Here is a 20052-nt window from a genome sequence, read left to right on the forward strand (position 1 = left end):
AACTGGGGCCAAGAGGCCTCTGGGCTGGAGCACCTCCAATGCTATGCACAGTTTTGGCACCCCTTCACCTGCCCATGGAGGAGCCTCTCAGTTCCTCGCTGTTGGCTCCACTGAAGGGCACCTGACACATGGAAGTTTTCACAAGGATCAGGCCATGATGACCCCCAGAGCTGGGGAGTCCTGTGGTGTCCCAAATGTGTCCAAGCATCTCACCTGGGTTTGGAGTGCTCTTCAGATCTCACATTGGACCTCACTCTGCCCTAATTCACTCTGCCACACCAGTCTGGAACATGTTGGATTCTGTCTTGATGACATGGTTAATTACTCATGGCTGCTCACGGCTTCACAGCAGCTTTAAAACCTGATCCCTCCCCTCCAGCTGCCTGCAGGCTCTGTGTTTCACAGGGGCATAGGTGTGCTCCAACAGCAGAGAAGGGAAGGAGAAGTGCTGCAGCATCAGAGGAACTCCCTCTCCTTCCTGCTGTGCTAGATCTGGCTGGAACTGTGGCTGAAGCTGGTGGAAAAGGGCAGCAAGGGCAGCTCCATCCTCTAGTTTGCATCACCACAGGCATCTGGCTGTTGAGCTCTGCATCTTACCTGCCTTGCAGTGTGGCAGGGTCTGGGCTGGCATGCCGCTGGACCTGGTGGCTGGACCTACATGTCCCCCTTGACTAGGCAGCTTGGGGGTCACTGCCCACTATCAAGTGGTCCCAAGCAAATCCTCCCAAAAGCCCTTTGTAAATATAAATGATGCTTTCACTGCTGGTGTGACTACAGCCTCTGTCTCCATTTCCTGGCTCCCATCTCTGAAATGGCCCTGACTCCTCCACTGCTGAAGTGGACCTATGACAGCAGCCAAGGGACCCGTGCACAGGGAGGGCCAGCAGCACAAGCAGCCAGGGGTGCATCTGCTCTTGGGATGCAGAAGCATGAGCAAGGAGGGCTGGTAAATCTTTGTGAAGCCTGTCTGCAGAGCCATGGCCAAGCCTTGCTGGGTGCCGGGTCACAAGCAGCTCTCCCTGTGTCTGGCACTGGGCCATGGGCCCATGGATGCCCAGCTTCAGAAAACATCCCCTTCAAAGGTGTGAGATGGTTGATGCAGGCAGGGGTGGGTTTAGCTAAAGCATTTTCCAAAGGAATTGACCTTCACTTCAAGCAGAGCAAATCTTTTCCCAATCAAATGACTTCTGTGATATTCCTAAATCACCTTAACGGGGTTTGTTTGAGCAGGGAGCCAGATACATTGGGTTTTGCTCTAAAGGACATCATTTTATGTGACTACTGGTAATTACTCCTCATGCCCCTCTTTGAACCCCAGGCCAGACACCATGTATATCTCCAGACCTTGAAATGGTTCTGCACTGTCTGGTTCCCAGACACAGGACTCTTGTACTGGGGTATGCACACAAACACCCTGGCCCACATGGAGGTAGCAGATGAGCAGAGGCTGAGCAGCCCAACAGCCCTGTCGCACACAAACTCCAGTCTGAAGTGACAGATTGGAACTTGCTTATTGTGCCTGTGCTGTGTATGCGGAGAGTATGCTTGAGGACGCTTGAGCTGACCTGACTGCCAGGTGCAGCATGCTGGGGCTGGCTGTGCCCCCATGCTCTGATGACTCCAGCACAATAAATCCAGTGGTTTTGCCCATGTTTTTATCAGCATAAGCAATCTCTATTGAAATCTGCATCTAGAGAAGAAGCATACAGTAAAACCAGCACTGTGTGCTGGTGTATATCTTAACATATCTTATGTATGGTCCATTCAGAAACTGTGTCCACTGTAAAGTCTGCAGGACAGCTTCTGGACAAATGTACCCTTCTGCCTCGCTTTACAAATGAATCATCAAAGATGGATGGGAGAACTGGAGCTCCTGGTCCTTAGTTCCTTCTGACCTTCATTTGGAAAACCAGGATGGACATCAGACAGAGCACCCTGGTGGCAATGAGAGCCAAGATTCCCCTCCAGCCTGGACCTGGTGCTGTGTGGCCATTCATTGGCATGGAAAGATGCCCAGCAGAAAGGAGCTGAGGGATTCTTTTGCTGGGACAAACGTTACAGCCTGGCAAGACTACTCTTTATGTAAAAGCTCCAGAGCTCCAACAAAGCTACCAGCTTGTAAGGAGACCAGTGGAGACACACCAGCCTCCCCAGAACTGGACAAGTGAAGGATGCTCTGAAATGTGCAAACATATCGAAGGCCCCAACAAGCCAGGGGTTGCTACATCAGCAGCTGAGACTAATTTACTGAGTTGGAAACAACCCTGCATCCCTCTACCACAAGGTGCCTATGGCTAACAGCAGTTAGCTGCTTAAGAAGCTAAGACAGCAGCTAACTGCTGTCTCTTCAGCCAGCTTCCAAAACCTGTCCTGATCCCAGGTGAGAGCTGCTACTACAGATAAACCTTTGTCTCCCTGTGTTTGTGTCACAGGGTGGGAGATCAGTCAGAGGGGACACCACTCATTGTGCCTGCTCTTGTAGAAACCCAGCCTGCCCTGCACGCATATCTGGAGCATCCCTCTCTGTAAGGGAATGAGACTAGCCTGGAAACACTTGGCATTTCTTCAGCCTCGAGGGACTCTGTCCTTTGTGCTGCCAAAGCTGTCCCTACAGCTGCCAGGGCCTGTCCCTGTGGTGGCATACCCAGCACTGTGCTTGTGGATGCCTGAGGATGCCAGACCTACGTGTGCCAGCTGGGCACATGCACCCGCTGGCCAAAGTGCTGCAGCCCGAGCTTTGCCCGGGCAATCCACAGTGCTGCTGCATCTCAAGCAGGGATTGGAATTCTCTGGGGCTCCTGGCCAGGACATGCAGTGCCTTTGGCACTGTCTGCAGGCATGGCACAGAGCTGCAGTGCCTCTCAACCCAGAGCTTCTGGGGGGAGGCTGCACCTTCTGCTGCAAAATCTGAGCTTGAAAAAAATCAGTGACATTTATGATGTTTGAGGTCCCCTGCCCCTGGTGGCAGCTCATCTCTTGCTGCTCCTCACAGAGCTGCACTCAGGGGCTGCCAGAGCAGAGTCATTGCACCAGTGACACAGGGAATGTGATACAAGTCACAACCACCCACCTGGGGATGGCTGATGCTGTGAGCAACCACCTTTGTTTGCATTTTGCTTTTCCTGATTCCAGGTAACATTGGTTTCAAGGGAGGTACATAACAGTAATTGAGTTTCTCTTTCAGGGTGGGGGACACCTGTAAATCAGGGCCACAGTGGATGCTTTGTGCATGTGGTGGGCAGTAGCATCCACACAGCACATTGCAGGTAAGGATGCAGGTAAGGATGCACGCTGGTGCAGGGCTGGCTGAGCTCCCTGAAAGGAGGCAGGTTCCATCTGGCAGTGAGGTATGGAAGTATCCTGAGCCCAGAGGAGTTTTCCCAGGTAAGACTGCCACAATCCTACTTGTAAATGATAAAATGTCAGATTATTATTATTATTCTTCTTATCATAATCATCATCATCATTACTACTACTACTACTACAACTACTATTATTATTTCTTCAAATCAAAAGAGAGTTATCCCAAAGACTGTCTACAGTGATGGGTGCTGGCAGCAATGCTGTGTTCCAGGTAATGTCTGACCCCAGTTCTGCTCAGCTACACTCACAGAAGTTGCAACCTGAGCCCAGGGGGATTTGGAAACAGCAAAACTCAGGATTTAATCCTGTTTTCCAGAAAGGCTGAGGGAGGCTCTCGTGCTGGCATCAAAGGATGCTGAGGTCACTCAAAACCAAAGCTCGTGCTGGCCTTGTGAGGGGATCAGGTGGGAAAGGCCACAGACTGAGCACGCTCCTTAGTCCTGTGTGGGGGTTGCAAGTACAATGAATTACTGACTCTGGAAGTGTTCTCTAAATCACCTTATCTAAAACACAGCAATCCCACTCTATAATAAACAGACATGGCCTGGATTAAGACTGAGCTGGAAGATGAGTTTCTGTTATAAAATCATACATTCTTTTTTTTTGTCCAGTATTGGAACCCACAAAATTGAGAAGCCAAGAGAGACAACAGTGATGGACAGCCAAGGTGGGGACAGCGGGCCCTTGAATACAGCTGGAGAAGCTGGGCTGCTTTTTCCTGGTGAAGAGGTAGCAGGACCTGACCCAACATCAGTCTACTAGTACTGATAAAGCAATTTCAAAGATGATGGACTCAAAACCTTCTTGGCAGTGCCTGGTGGTACGTTAAGGAGCAGTAACGACGAAGTCCTGAAAGGTTAAGGTGGAATATTGGGATGGTGTAGCCTTGTCAGAGGTCACTGGACGTGTGGGGGGATGTCTGGCCGTGGAAGGCAGGCAGAGCTGGTCTCATCTTGCGCTGATCATCAATGTGGTGCTGGGAAGGCACCTCTTGCATAACCTCCTGTGGTCCATCAAAACTTTTGCAATTCTGTAAGAAAGGTGTTACAATGTCTTTCCAAATGATATTTGCCATATGACTCTGGCAAGGAATTTGTTTGTGCCTTGCTTTATTGGTCCCTAACCTCCGGCCAGCCCATTTTACTTGTACAGCAATGAGCCACTCCTTTTGAGACCAACTGAGCAAAAAATGGTTGATCAGCGACTAAGGCGTTTTGGTTCCCTGGTCACAAAGTACTAATTAATTCCATGTTAACAGGCATTCTTCACTCTGAGGTTGAAGTGCTGCTCTGGAGATAGAGCAAAGATACAGCACGGGATGATGTTGATTTGCCAAAGGTTGCCTGGTGCAGGATGAACACATCAGGTATAGACAAGGCTGATGGCTAGAGAAGGAGCAGGCCGGACTAGGGAAAGGAGAAGGCACTGGAGAGGAATAATTCACATGTGCTCGCCCTCTATGAGCAGAAAGAATTTGAACATGTCTCAGGAGTCTCCATCAGTGTCCATGGGCAAGGAGCCAGACTGAGGGAAGAAAAAGGATGGAGAGTGGAGATGTGGCTTGAAGCAATCAAGAAACAATAAAAGGGAATGCTATGGAAAAGGAAGACCAGCTTCACCGGGGAGAGCACAGTATGCTGGTCTGTGTGGGGACTTGGAGGAGCCCAGGAATGGGGTGGGTGTAGCTTTGTGATGGAGCCATGTCCCTTGGCGGTGTTTAATCTACAGTGTGCAGTGACAGGTGCATGCAGAGGACACCAGCACTGCCCAGCAGTGATGCCCAGCGGATCTCCATGACCAGTGGAAGAGCTCTACAGCTCTGGGGAGAGCATCTGGGGAAAGCCAGGAAGCATAAAGAGAACATGCTAGTCAGATGGCACAAGACATCAGTGCCAGCTGGTGCTGAACCATCCAGGATTTCAGCACAGGGCTGTGCCAGCTTCCCAAGGGGCCTGGCAAGCAGTATGGCTGCATGAGGACTCCCTTGTACTCAGTTCATCAGTCTGAGTCTCAGCAGAGCTAATTATCTTCAGCAGCGTTTCTTTTGGTGCCACAGCACCTCTGCATCAGCAGGGACATGGAGTGAGCCCTGCTCCTCTTCCCCAGCTTTGCCACCTTCCCAGACAGAACAGCAGGCATGGCACTGCAGGCACCAAAGTGAGAGTGCTGCTGGTCCAGCTGCAGGGTGCTGAGGTGGAGGAGGGACTGTGGCTACTGCGCAAAGCCCTCTACACTGTGTGACCAGGAACAGGCATCCCAAGGAAGTCTGGCTGTGAGGAATTGCCATGGAAAACCCACCTCGGCGGGCTTGGCTCACCATTAACTGGTGCTGGACCCGAACCTTGCCAGCTGCTCCATGCCAAGTTTTTCCCTGGAGAGGTGGGTCACCCAGCCCAAGCCCTGAGCCTGCTCCCAACCCATCTCTTGGAGCACCCCTCTGGGGAGCGGCATTCCCTCCTTCCGGGCCTGCGGCCTCCGAGGCCGCTCCCGCGCTACTCTTCCATGCGGGGCCGCCCGCGGGCGCCTTCGCACTTCGAGGATTTCGGCGGGCCTGGGCGGCAGCGCCTCAGGGAGTGCGGCGCGGGGACAGCGCAGACAGCGGCACAGCGGGGCCGGGCGGGCCCCGGGGCGGGTCCCGGGGCGGCGCGGGCAGGTCGCGGTGTGGCGCGGGCGGCTCCCGGGGCGGGGCTCGGGTTCCGTTCACATCCGGGCAACGCTCGGCGGGCGCGGACGTGGAGCAGGCGGGCGGGGCGGCGGCGCGTGGGGGCGGCGGCGCGACCAATCAGCGCCGCTCTCTCATCGGTGCAAACAGGAGCACAATGGAGCGAGCGGCGGGCGCGCTGCAGCCAAGCTTGGCGCGAGCGCCGCGCGGCTGACGGGCCGGCCCGCCAATGGGCGGCGGCGCGCGGCTCTGGGCAGCCAATAGGCGTGCTGCGGGGGCGGGCCCGAGCGAGGTTAGGGTGTCCTTGCTGGGTGCTGGGCTAAACTTCACCAAATAAAAGCTGTTTGTGTTGGGGCGGCTGCGGAGCCATTTTGGGTAAGTTCTGCCTCGAACTTTGGGTTCGCCCGCCTGGCGGGGCCGGCGCGGCGGTGGGGCTGCGCTAGGGCGGTGCTATGAATGAACGCGGCGGCGGTGGCGCGGGCCGCGGGGCGGGCGGGGGCCGGGGCGGCCGCCGGCCCTGTCATGGCTCCGGCCGCGGGGAGGGGCGGCGGTGCCCCCGGGTCCCTCCGCGCCGCCCTCCCCCGCCCCCGGGCCGCGGCAGCGCGGGGGGGCCGCGGCCAGTCTCGCTGGCCTTGCCGTTCGTCCCCGACCGGGCCTCGCGGGCTCTGGGCCGGCAGCGCGGGGCTGGGCGCCCCCGGCAGCGGCGGCGGGTCCCGGGGAGTGCGGGGCCGGGAGCGGAGGCGGGGCAGGCTCCCCACGGTGCTGCGCCGAAGCTCCTCCCGGCCGGGGAGGGGGCAGCGGGTCCCCCCCCGAGTGCGGGGTACCGGAGCCCACCCGCCGGGCACAGTTCCCCTCTGGCATCTCGGCTGCGGTGCTCAAGAATATCAATAATTAAGTCTTTAAACTTGGCGGTCGGGGGGAAGCGGGTCCCTTTGCGCGCTGGAGGGCCCGGGGTGCGGGCCACTCGCTGCCTGGCCCCGCCGAGCCAGGGTGCGGGGGGGATGCGGTGGAAGGGCCGCTCCCACCGCGCTGGGCCACGGGCTCGTCCCTGTCAGCGCCGTTCCGTCCCGCTGCGCGCGGAGCAGACGCGGATCAGTTGTGACATCGCAGCCATGTCACATCGCAGTCACAGCGGAGCCGCGTCTCGCCGCAGTCATCGCGCCCGCTGCGTGTCGGTGGCCGCGCCGCGGGCTTCCCCCGTGCTCACCAGTGGCGTTCACTGGTGATGGAGGTGGATTTTAGCCTTGATCAGTGAGGTTTGTAGGATGAAGGCTGTGAGAGACACGCACGCAAATACGGGAGGAGGAAGCAAAATCGTCAGCTCGGGTTGCTGCTGCGAGCGTGCACCCGCCTGAGAGTGGGTCTCCCTCTGCTTATCAATTTGCCTGCTGACAACTACACTGAACTCGCAGTGAAGTCGGGGACCGCGGGTCCAGGGCAGCTGCCTCAGCACATGCAGAGCTGGTTCTGCCTGGTCTGCTGCTGGCCTTTGATATGGTAGAGTATTTTGGTAATTTTGCTATGAAAAATGCTTGCTTTGTTTCTTCAGGGAGTCGGGATGCTTCTAGCCAAAAGCCCAGTCTTTTTTCTTGTTTACATCCTGCTCAGGGAATGCAGCAAATGTTGTTGGTGTTGGAGAATGAGGGGTGACAGATGGAGATGGTTGGCTGTGCTTGTGTAGTGTCCGATGAGACTGGGTAGAAGCCTCCAGCACCCCTCAGCTGGCACTGGCCTCCCTGGTGTGGGGCTCCTGGGGGGCAGAAAGATGCTGTTGTCTTGTTAGATGTTTATTCCTGACCTCTTCATTTGCAGATTATCATTTTAAGTGCTGTGTAGTCACTTGGATTAGGGTGTTGCTGGAGGAGGGGAAACACTGAGTTCTCCGAGAGTGTTTTCTCTGCTGTGAAGTATTGCTGTTGCTTTTGGGCCCTGTTCAGGTGGTGGTATGGGAAGGGGTGATGTCCTGCCTCTCCTTGTCTTTTGTTTACCTCCTTCATGCAGGAACTGTGCTGTGCTCCTTTGCAGAGGAATTGTAGTTTTGGTCAAGCTGTTGAAGTATGAAGCAATAACAGCAATCTTCCTGGAGTAAATAGGTTGTTTCTCTCTCAGGGCTTTTGGCCTTGAGCTGGGTTGGTTTTGGTTTTAGGGCTGCTTCTGGGTTCCTTTCCTGAAAATTGCTTCCTCTTCCACTACAAAGTAGAAATTTGTTTTTGGGAACGCTAATTCAGCCTGTGTCTTTGTATTGGTACAGCTGCCTGCTCTTGCAGGCCCTTCAGGGGGGCTGCACTGCCTTCACTGCAGAGATGGGCAGCATGACAGCGGTGTGGTGAAGCTTATTGAATGTTGCTCCTCGAGTGCTTCAAGCTGAAAAATGAAACAGTAACTAGGAGAGCTGGATCCTGTCAAAATGTATGTGCGTGCCTTGTGCAGCGGAGTTGAAGTACATCAAGCAAAAGCTGAAGTCAAGGAGAGGACTTTGAGAAGGAGTGATCTTGGTTTGTTTGCACTTTGATGAAGTTGAAGCCCACCCTGCAGGCGTGGCTGTTTATTCCTGCCTGTTCCTTTATTCTCATTCTTCCCAGGAGAAGCACAGGGTGCCCTGTCCCTGCGGAGGCAGTTGCAGCCCCTTGCTGCAGGCCAATGTGGGTACCCTGTGTGAGTCTGACATTGGGGCAGCTCCTGCAGTCTTTATCCTTGCTGCAGCTGTGAACAATGCACATCTCTAATGGAAGGTGCTGTCAGGGGCCTTGTTACTGTGTTCTGAGTGCTGCTGTCTAGTTTAGTAGTATATGCCTTTTTAATGGTTTGAGTTTACCTCTTCCTCTGTTGTCCTGCATGGTGGCCTTAGGGGACCGTGCTGCTTGTCTTTGAGCAGCTGACCCTAAGTGTTCCAATGTTAGACCCAGGGATCAGTGCTGTGGGTCTTTTTGGGATCTGTTGATTTCTAATGGCTTGGTGGATGAGGCTCTCAGAAGAGTGTCTAGTTTTCCTGATTGCTTTTTATTGCATTTCTTCAGCTGGAATTAAATCTCTACCCCCTCTCTCCACCCCAAAAGTGTAATCACAATAATTTTTAAGATCTTGTCTTCCTTGAGTGATCTTTGATATTTTAGCAAGAATTTCTCCAAGCACATAAATTTCTACAGGTGGATAATATAAAGAGTTTCACTGCAGTGGTTTGTGTTATTTCAAGAGGGCTTTGTACAAGCACATGAACTTGTTTTTGTTAGCTGAGTGACTTTGTGAGACTTGCTTTTTGAGAGGCTGCCAGAGTGGGCCTTTGTGTTTTGCTGTAGTGTCCTGCCCTGTCTGGGCTTTGCACAGATAAGAGCTGATGTCGTCCTCACCAGTGAGCAGGAGAAGCTTACCCTCACAAAGGGGGAAGAGCTGATCAGCCTTGTGCTGGGAGTGGCGCTCGGTGCGGAACGCAGACTCCCGCCTTGGGTCTGGACAGCAGGCATGGTGGGGAGGCTGCTCTGAGGGTGTCTTAAAGAGCCATTGTCAGGCTCAGTGGTTGGATGTCTCACTGGGCCTTGGGGCACTTGAGAGGGCTTTTTTCATTGCTCCTGCAAGTAGCAGTGAATACATTTGTCCTTGCTAATCCCCGCTTTCCTGCTTGGGACAGTGGAGTCAGCTTCTGGTGTTGGTGGTCCTCCCTGGTCTGTGAAAGCAGAGGCAGAGTGCTTGTTGGAGGCCAACAAGCACTGTCAAGGGGAGAGGAGATGGTCAGGATGAAGGGCCTGTGTGCAGTGGGGCAGCAATGTTTGCTACGGCAGAGTGTTCATGACATGCAGGGTTTGTGTGGTGGGTTCTCAGCACCCTAAAAACCCATGTCCATGAAAACAGAATTACCCTTGACTGTGGGAGAGGTGTCAGTTGCCTGTGTTGCCAAGTGTGGTGGTGGTGGGACCAAAATCCTCTAAGGAAGTGCCGTGCCCTGCGCAGCACCTACTGTGAGCACCAGCCCCTGGTGAAATAACAGAGCTGGGGAAAGCTGACCAATCCGGCAGCAAAAAGGGAAAAATGTGGTTCTCTGGTGTCAGCTTGTGACACGAGGAGACTCTGATTTTGTTCGTAATATCTCAGGCTGGTGTAATATGTTTTCCATGTGATAGGACAATGCCTTCAACTTTCCCTTATATGGGAAAATCTGGGATGCAGCCCAGCAATCTACCAATATGTGGCTAATAATTTTTAGCATTGTTATGTTGGATGTGTCCAGTCAGACTAAGAATTAGAGTATACCTGAGACCCTCTGGCTGGGCTTTAATATTGAAGACCAGTTCCTGGCAGATGTCTGGGGAAAGGTTATGACTATGCTCTAGGGAACGCCTGAGCACAACTGGCTGTTTTGGAAGTCAGCTAAAAGCTTGGAGAGTTTGTGCCTGAGTGTAGAGCTCCTGCTCTGCGCTGCCCTTGGGCCCAGTGCTTAGAGAAGTGCTGGGTTGTGTTAGCATCAGTTGGGGGTCACGCACAAAGCTTTTGACACATCCTTTGTGTGAGGACCTTCTCTCTGTGGGGGAAATACTGCCTTGAGGTGAAGGGGTGCATGCTGTTTCCGTACTGCAGCCTCTCGTTTCCAAGGCGTTCTCAGCCTGTAGTGAGTATAAATCTCGCTCTAACAGGAGCAAAACACTGTTTCAGTTCAGAAAAGAAAATCAGAAGCATGGGAACCAAGTCCCAGTCCCTCTTAGCTTTTCATGTGGGCACTGGAAATGTGCAGAGGTGTGTTGGGTATGGCTCAGGAAGTGTGGGTGTTACTGTGAGGGTGAGATGTTGGCTTGGCCCTGGGGTGCCCATCATATTTTCCAGCCCTGGTTTCCCCTTGAGGGATGCTGCTTCATGATATTATGAATGTCTGCCCTCTGAGGTACAGCATACCTTCTGCAGTCTCACCTTTTCCAAAACTTTATGCTGGTTGTTTTGGGGTGGTTTGTTTTACTGTGGTGTTTGGGAATTTTTTGGTTTGTGTTTTTCCTGGCCAGATTAAGTTTAGATCTCTTCTGAAGTTTTTGGGCACTTGTCTGGTTCTCTCTGCCATTTGGCTCAGTTGTGAAGGGAAGTCTGGGTTGAAATGCAGGTAATTCATTGTTTCCTTTTGGGATGACTGTGCTGAAAGTAGAGAAAAGTTATGCTTGGCAGTGTGAATTTTCAGAGTATTTTCTAAATGTTTCTGTAAAAGTGTGGGATCTGTGGAGCCTTGCTTTGCATTAGAGCAGGAGACTGTATCAGGGGTCAGGGTGGTGTTACTCTAGGCCCCTGAGCTGGATGCATGTCCTGTTGATGTGCCTGTTGTTGCAAGGGAGGGACAGGTGGGCAGTGGATGGGCAAGGTTGTTTAATTAACTGTCTAATGTGGTTCTAAATTACTTGTTTGAATTACAGCCTGGGAGCTCTGGCACAGAAAAATAGGTGAGAAGGCAATGGGCATGTGTGGGGGACCCCAGCCAAAAGCCTGGCAAGGAAAGCTGGGGGAAGCTGTGTCCCTGTGGCTGTCAGTGGACCTGTGTGAGGAAAGAACTTACTGCCTTTGGTGTTAAAACCCCCTGGGATGTAAGACCCCCAGATCTTCCCCCAAGAGATACCTCATTTGCATTTCTTTGAAGGCAGAAGCAGGACTTTAACTAATTGAGGAACTTTAGCTATCAGACCCTCCCTATTAGCAACCACTTCTGGGAGTTGTGCTCCCTCTCTCTTGCACTGGAAATAAGTATTTGTTTTGTGGACATAGTTTCATTTTGCACTTCAACTTACACTGTACAGCTGCCTTGGAAAGTGAATTCCAACACTTACAATTAGCTATGTGCACGAACGAGGGTGCTGCAAAGTTGCAGGGGAGTTCCACTTCTTTGATGTATAGGTAAGTGAAATATTGGTTATTTAAGAAACATTAATGCCTTGTTATATATGTGCATTGAGGCAGAATTAAAATTAGTCCTAGATACAAGAATAAACATTAGTGCTTTGCTGTAGATGTGCTGTGAAAGCTGCTATTTTTATGTGAGCCACTGCCTTGAGTTCTCTAGGTCTCATGCACAGAGCACTTTTAACCCTCAGTCTTTCATCTGCTTTGGTTGAACCTAGAATATACTTTAGATAAAATGAAGTTTAAGTGTTCGGTGTCTGTTAATTGAGGATCCAAAAAGAGCCATTTTTGATTACTTAATTAAATGCCTGGTTCATCCTTGCTGTACACTGTGCTTGCTCAGCCTCGGAAGGAGTGCAGTGGGGTGTGCGATGCACAGCCCATTGCTCCTATTTGTATGCTTCTCTGCTTGTTGCTTTAGGGCAAGCAAAGCCCTGTTTCTCAGTGATCTTTCTCAGTCCCTGCAGGGTGCCCCTCACCAGAGTATCTGAGCCTTTCCCAGCATGCACTTTGGTGCATACATAAAAGCAGGTTTCTCTCCTCCACTGCAGACAGCAGAGACTGTGCTCTGTTTGCAGTGCAGTGATGTTGCGGGGAGGCTGGCTGAAGCAAGGCTTGTGCTTTCTGTGAAGGTGCTGAGATTTGCAATTGCAGATTTGTGGGCCAGTCACAGTGACTTCTCCACCTCCTTGCTCTGGAGGGTGAGAGTTTCTATCGGAGAATAAAATTGCTGGAGTTAGGCCAGTCCCACACTGTGCTTTGAGTGTGAGAACCAGGGTCCTGAATCCCAAAGGCAAAGGAAGGAGTGTGTCAGTGTGGGCACAGGCTCCTTGAGGCTTTGGTAGTTGTAATTTCAATTCAGGTGAATTGAGGTGAGACTCTGCAGGTTGTAGGACCTATGTGTTTGAACAGGTACAGCTGTGCCCACATCTGACAGGGCATGCTGTGTGTGGAAATGTGGTTATCTGCAGATTCTGCTCTCCGGTTTCTAGACAGGCTCTCCATTGCATGCTCTGCTGAGTGGAGCAGGGCATTAGGGCTGAGGACAACATTCTTAAACCCTTTCCTGGATCCAGCTCTATTTCCTGTTCTTTCTGTCCTCCTTAGCTGGAAGGAGGAGACAGAAACAGAGCAGAATGGGTTTCTGGACCTTGTTGCATGGTTGTTCCTCCAGAGATGCCTGCTGAAGGAAGGGTTCAGAATATGAGTGGCTTATCCAAGTACAGAGGGAGAGAAGATATGGCAACCATTTTGGTTTGGACTTTGGACAGGTATGTGCAGTAAGTGGGCTAGGACATGGGTCTGTGGGAACTGTGTTTTGCCTGCTCTATCCAGGGTTTGCTTACCTGGCTTCCACATTGCTACATGTCAGAGGAGACTGATGTCTGCAGACCTGCCAGGCAAACAGGGGTAAGAGTGTCTTGGTAGCTTGATGCAGCTGATGCCATGTGCTTGCCTGGTGGCTGGCTGACCCTGTGACGATGGTGCTGGTTGGCCAGGTGTGTCCAGGGCATCTCCTGTATCTGTGCCCCGAGGGAATGCAGCTTGAGTCCAGGGGAGATCCACAGCAGCTCTGCCTCTGTGCTGTTGGAAGAGGCTTGGTGTGCCCTGGGGTTCCAGTTCTGTTTGGAAAAAGGGACTCTGCAAAGATGGGACTTAGCAGTCAGTGTTAGTGACAGTGGCTAGGCATCCTCTGGCAGGAAGCCCTCCTGCCCATGTGTTCCCTACTCGTGCAGCTGTGGCTCTCCAGCCTGGCAAGGTTGATGCTCTCTTCACTGTTCCCTGAGCTGGTCTCTGACTAAAGGGCTTTATGAGTTGAGGCAAAAAGGGGCTACCTCTCCATATGTGCTTTTGGTAGCGTTTTACTTGCAGTGTGTCTGGGCAGGTCTTTGTGTGTTCACCATTTAAAAGGGCTAGCCAAGTGTATTAAAGCATTGTCTATAGCTGAGGAACTGGCATCACTGAACCCCAAGCATTTGCACAAGAGGAACTGAAGAATTTCTCTTAGGCACTGCTCTCAGCGTCCCATACTTTAGTCTTTCTTGGGATGGTGAAAAAGACAAATGTAAGGAAACAGAGATGATTGAGATGAATGTCTCATTACAGATGGCATCTGAACTCTGGAGACTGTTCTCTCAAAGTACCTTCTCAGGCCTGGACAAGAGCAGATTTTGTCTGTTGCTATTTTGGAATGAGGTTTGCTAGATTTTGTTAGGATGTGCAGGCAGAACAGATGCCATGAGCTGTGGGACCTCCCTGCAACATAAAAAACTCTCGGACTGTGTTTATTTAGGATGTTATCATTCTGGGTGCTGAGGAACAGCTTGGCTCCCCCAGTACCTGGCCTTGCTGCAGGCAGGGGTCTGCTAGCCAACCTTTCTGCCCTGCCCTGGAGTGGGTGGCATGGGTTTGCAATGCTCTTGGGACAGGTACAGCCTGTGTGGGTGCAGGAGCTCTTCTCCAACAGGGCAGCATCAGTCAAGTGACCTCTGTAAGCTGGTGTTGGAGCTGTCCTGTGCTTGGGGAGTGAGCAGTGTAGCAAAATGTCCTTTTGCTCCTGGAGATTCCTTCTATGCCCCTGAGCCTTCACTCTGTGTGAGAGTACAGACCAAGCTGAGTTTCCTTTATCACCTGTTTTTTGAGATCCCTAGGACCAGGATGAAGTGCTGCCTGGCCTGAAGAAGGGCTGCTCACTTTTCACACACTGAGATATACCTTGGGGTCAGCCTTCAAGGCCTGTGCTCATAAGCTGTGGTCTGAGATGTGGCCATGGTAGACAAAGTAACGCTGGCACTGTACACCCCTTGCCACTCTGCCACCTGTGCACAGATGAGGCATTTGGCAAAGCAGAGGTGTCCATCCTGTTGTGAGGGCCTGGAAATGTTTGAAATGCTAACTCTGTTCCTGTGGCTCAGCTGCTGGTGTCTTGGCCACGTTTCATTCAGTTCCTTGGATGTTTTTCCTTGGGCACATTCCTGTGGGCTACTCATTAGATGAAGCAGGAAGTTGGCAGGGGGGCACCTTTTTCTTTCACCTTTTTTCTCTGCTGTGGTTATAACAGGAGAACAATGGGGAATACCTTAGTCAGCAGGTAACAGGAGCAAACAGGGATGTGGGGACATCAGGTGAATGACTGGCAGGGGTAAGAGTTATCCACTGTGGAGGTCTGTGGCAGGGAGCTTCAATTGGAGCAGACTTTCCTGAAGTCTGACAGAAATTCCTGAAGAAATTATTTTCAGCATGATTGGACTCTGCAGTGGGGTCTCCATCACTTCGTGGAACTGTGGCCAGTGTTGCTGTGCCTTCTCAGCACAAAATCTGCTCAGAGTGTCAGATGTCTTTTGTATGTGTCTACAGCCAAGTCTTGAGGTGCATTGTGTGTTCACTTTCTCAGTAGCCCTGATGTCAATGTTGATATTTTGTCTCTATTCTAGCATTAGAAAATAGAGGCACAAAGGGTTATGATTGCCTCTGAGGAGCTGTTTGCAGTGTGGCAAAGCTGTTTTCTGACAGCTGGAGTTTGCTGTGCAGGATGTTAACAACAGCAAGAGGAGAAGATCCATACTTTCAAGAATGCCATCTCATTTTTTGGCCATCTGCCTTGGGATAGTATGAGTTTGGTGTAAGGCTCTCAGACCTTATAGAATGTTCTTTGAATTGGCTAGCTGTCAAGGCCTACTGGTTGGGCTGGCTTTTGTACACCTTTCTTACTAATAAAGGTTAAATTATGGGCCTGGTGGCTTCTTTGTAGGGACAGTGACCTTGGAGATGGACTTGGACAGCTAAGTGAAGCTTTGAGCACTTGTGTGTGAGACATAAAAGCAGCAGGAAAATGTGCAGAGTGCACAGGTCGCTGGTTTTTGCTGAAACTTCTATATCCCTCCTGGTGGCTGGAGAGCAGCTGGATGTTTTGCCCTGATGCAAGAGGCCTCTGAAGCAGCTGACAGTAACCCCTGTGCTCCCTTGAGTCCAGTTATTCATCAGAGGCTTTTTTCTTACACTACTGGGAAGTCTGGCTCTCATGACTTCTGGTCCAGGAAGCCAGCAGGGGCCAAGCCTAGAATTCTCTCTCTACCCTGGGGTAACAGCCACGCACTTCAGGGAAGAGAGCCTGCTTCCAGCACTGAGAGTGTGTCCTCGCAGCTTCTTTGCCCATTTCCATCTAAAATGTTGCTAGGGTTGTGTTGTCACTCTGACCAGAGGCTTTCCACAGCTGAAGCACGCCTGCCTTGACAAGCAGGCTCTCTGCCTTGTGGAGGAGCAGACTGGGTGAACTAATTGTCCCAGGCTAAGAGGAGATGCCCACCAGGCATCTTTTTGGTTGCCAGCAGGATGGTTATGCCACTGTGTTGAGCTGCTTTGAGCAGTGAGCTTCTGACTCCCACGGGCCAGGAGAGGGCTTGTGAGCTGGCTGCTTCTGGCCTGCACCAGGGTGTCACTGGGGTGGGAGAGTTGTGCAGGCCGCTGTGAAAGTGACACTTGGCCATAGGCTTTATTGGCTTCTGGAACTCGGGACTCCTGTAGCATGTGGATACAGATATTGCATTTTTCTTATTTTAAAGTAGGAAATTAGGTGCTGGGAGTGTGATGGAAGAAGTGGGAAGGCTTTATGGCCACTGTCACTGTCTGTTCCCTGGACATTCCACTCGTGTCCTTTCTTGTTGGCTTGCTGGTCGGCATGTTGGGGCTGGTGAATAAAGTGGAAGGAAGATTTGGCACTGGTGATGGAGGAATGGCTTGTTAAGATTTGACAGATGGGGCAGTTAATTTGAGCTGTGTGGTGGCCTGGATTGGATGCCATACTGGACCGTGTTTGTGTTTAGAGGGTAGCAGAGGTCTGGAAAGTGCTACATCAGTGACGTGCAGTGGGCTTTGCTGATGTGTCAGGAGCTTGAGCTGAGGATGCTCTTTACAAGGCATATGAATTGTGCTGGTGGGATACTGCTCTGCAGGGAGCCACTGTGCACCCCTGTGTGTGCAGGAGTGCTGCACATGTTCTTGCACACCAGTGCACCCTTGCCCATGAAATCGTGCCTCTTGGCACTGAGGGTGGTCAAATGCCTGTCCCTGTGGGAGTCCAGCCTGCTGGGTGCCAGCTATGAGTCTGGGCAAGCTTGGCCTGTCTCCTTTCTCTCTTGACTGCGTAGGTACCGCATTGTAGCGATTTGGTTTGGTTTTCCTCTGTTTTTTTGCCTTGCTGATGTTGAGGATTAAAATACACTGCCTGAGGCTTATGAGCGACTGTTTGGAATCAGGCTTTTGGCCAGCAGCTCAGAAGGCAACAGACACAGTAGGTTTGAGAAACCTGTCTCGCTCCTGCATACCAGGGTAGCAGGATGATGATGTGGGAAAGAGCACACAGCTGATGTTGGGTGCATCCCCGTGGTGGGGAAGGGGGTACAGCTGACACTGGGTGCATCCCTGCTCTGCACACAGCCACCTTGCAAGGCCTGTGCCACGTGGGAGTAGTGTGTCCCCTCATTTTGGGCTGTTCATGAAGATGATGAGGGAAATACAATTGATGGTGGGTTCAGATGTGGTTTTCCTCTCTCTAGCAGCAAGCTGGAGTGCTTCTCTTTGTGTGCTTGTCAAATGGCCAGGCATGACTTTGTGTTCATGACATGCCTTCTCTGAACAAACTGAAGGGGTTTTAGCTGTTCTGCTGCTTTTTCTTCCCTTGTGCTGTTTGTCCCTACTCACTGCTGTGTTCACTGGACTCTGAGTGAGCCCTCGGTGCTCGGCCCTCTGGCACTGTGCAGCTGCTGAAGGTCACTGTGGTTATGGTCTTGGGTTAGAAGCTGCATTTGAAAACCCTCCAAAAAGGAGCTATTGCTGGTTTTGCCACGTGAGCTTGTCATGAGAGTCATGAAATGCAGCTGACTGAAGCTGCGTTACCAGGGGCTGTATCCAGCCTGTGTGTGCACTCTTGTTTGTTGGGTGCCAGCAGAGCATCCTGTGTGGACAGGCAATGGCACGAGCCCAGGTGTCTCCCTGGGGTCTCTGATGTGGCTGTCGTGTAGGGCTGAGAGCTTGGGAGCAGAGGGTTGGTGTTGAACAGGCTTTTTGGAGGGGAATGCTGTGCAGCATCACCGTATTCCTTTTCCGAGGGAGCGAGTGGCAAGGAGGTTGTGGTGATTTATTGTCTGCCTGTCAGTCTTGTTGCCTATTCGCCTGTGGGGTGGCAGAGTTGGGTGTCTTAGGAAGGTACTGCAGGTTTGCCATGGGCTTTTGGTGTCCGTATCAGCAAATCTCTGGGCTCCCCTGGCCCCACAGAGAACACAGTTCATTCCCCCTACCTTCTTTTTTAAAAAATGAGAATATTTTGAGAACAGAAAATTGCTTGCAGCATGGCTGTGTCCCTTGGGGCTGGCTGTTGGTGTGATGCTCTGCCTGTCCTGGACATGTGTACCTGCCTGATGCATATTTGTTCCCTTACTTTGGGTTATTTGGACCTCTATGTTCTCTCCTTTTTCCCCTTGTTTCCTTTATCCTGCTGTGTCTCCTGCTCAGGAGTGTGGGGCCTATGTCCTCTTCCCCCGTGGTGCCATGGAGTGTTACGGCAGCTCTGAAATGAAGACCACTTGGTAAAGCCTCTCCTGATGGGTTGCTGGAGGAGTCTTGTTTTCCGTAGCTGTGTGAGCAGGGCTGGGAAGCTGCTTCTCCGCAGCCTCTGTTTGGGAAGGAGAATGTGTGCCGTGCTGCCTCGCAGTGAGCTTGCAGACTCCACAGCCCCCTGCATCACTGCTGCTGCTTCTCTCTTGCTAAACTACTGGGTTATTTTTAACTTGGAAAAATTACAACCCGAGATTGGCATTCTCTACCCCCAGCGGAGGGCTGGAGGCAGGATGTGGGGGAGGCACTGCGGGGGCTGGGAATGCGGCTTGCTGCTCCAGCGGGCCCGTTTCCAGGGGCTCGTGCCCCCCGCAGCCCTGTGCCTGCCGGGCTGCGCAGAGGCTGTGCCGCCAGGCTGCTTCTTGCTCGGCGCGGATGGAGCTTCAGCCTGGATTCCCATGGCGAAGGCACAGAGCAGCTGCAGACACATAAACAAATCCTGCTGCAGCCGGCTGTGGGGAGAGAGCCGTGCTCTGCCTGCCAGGCTGCTTGCGTGATAGCCTGCAGACAGGTAGCTGCTCACGGGGACTGGCTACCTCCTTCAGAGGGTGTCCTGCAGAGGTGCTCTCGGATGATGGAGTGTGCTGGGGAGGAGCAGCCAGCCGGGTTGCTGCTTTGCCTCCTGGAGGAGGCTTTGCTGAACCATGCAGCCCCCCTCCCTAATTCAACTTGAAGAGAGCTGTTGGGGAGGAGCCAGGGAGAGAAGTGTCACTCTTGCGTCCCTCCTCTAGCTCTGTCTCTAGTGTTTTGCAGGCAGTTGCATTGTCAGTGCGTGTCTCCCTTGCCTGGAACTCCCTGGGTGATGGAAGCACCTCTCTTAAGCCACTGGCAGGGAGATGTTTCTGCAGAGCCTCTTTGCCATGCAACCCTCAGGAATGTAGTTCCCTGAGTCCTTCTGGATTGCAGCAGACACCCAAGTTTCAAGCTCCAGCAGCTCTGCTGGCTGAGACGTGCCTGTGCAGCCCTGCTTAGGAACAGGGATTGATGAGGTAGCAAGGCTCAAACAGCACCAGAGGACTGCAGATGTGTCTCTTTGCTGTTTGGTCTCAGAGAACACTGTTGGTCAAGACAAGCAGAAGAAGAACGGTGCAGGTTCCAGGTTCTGCTCTTGGTCTGTCCCAGCCAGACCTCTGAGTCCTTTACTGCTGCTCACCTGCATTGTGGATGCATCAGGTGAGAAGGGTGGCTGGTGCTTGGGCCCTGCTTGATTGTCCTGGGCTTTCTGTCTGCCTTACCAACTGCAAAGCTATTGAGGAGGTTCCTGTGATGGGGAGGTGCTGCCAGGGCCTGGGGCCTTCTCTTCCAGCTCATCTGGGAAAGCCTGCCAGTTCCTATCAGTTCTGATCTGTTGTCTGCTACTCCATAGCTCTCAGTGATTGGCCAGGAGTAGCAGGGGAGCACAGCAAACCTCTTGGCAAGCAATGGCCAGTCCTTGTGTCCCTTAGCTGACTTCAGGCAGATGCAGGCACCCTTCCTGGCTCCTTTGGGAATGATTCTCATTTCTTGTTGGGGCTGGTCCCATACACCCAGCACTCTGATCCCATTTGGCA

At 52.4% G+C, this 20052-nt stretch overlaps 1 protein-coding gene across 3 annotated transcripts in view; it reads left to right on the top strand.

Annotated features, from left to right (window-relative positions):
- Nucleotides 1-6144: 6144 nt before the first annotated feature.
- CHD6 (chromodomain helicase DNA binding protein 6) overlaps nt 6145-20052 on the top strand; it is a 96379-nt gene continuing 82471 nt past the window's right edge. For 2 of the 3 annotated variants that reach the window (XM_041398180.1, XM_041398181.1), the window contains exon 1: nt 6145-6400. The gene's annotated coding sequence lies outside the window, so the exon portion shown is untranslated. Of the gene's footprint in view, nt 6401-12997; nt 13162-20052 lie in introns of all 3 variants that reach the window. The other variant, XM_041398182.1, reaches the window with a different exon arrangement.

The sequence above is a fragment of the Onychostruthus taczanowskii genome, unplaced genomic scaffold (assembly GCF_017590055.1).
Source record: "Onychostruthus taczanowskii isolate IOZ18803 unplaced genomic scaffold, ASM1759005v1 scaffold142, whole genome shotgun sequence".
NCBI classification, from domain to species: Eukaryota; Metazoa; Chordata; class Aves; order Passeriformes; family Passeridae; genus Onychostruthus; species Onychostruthus taczanowskii.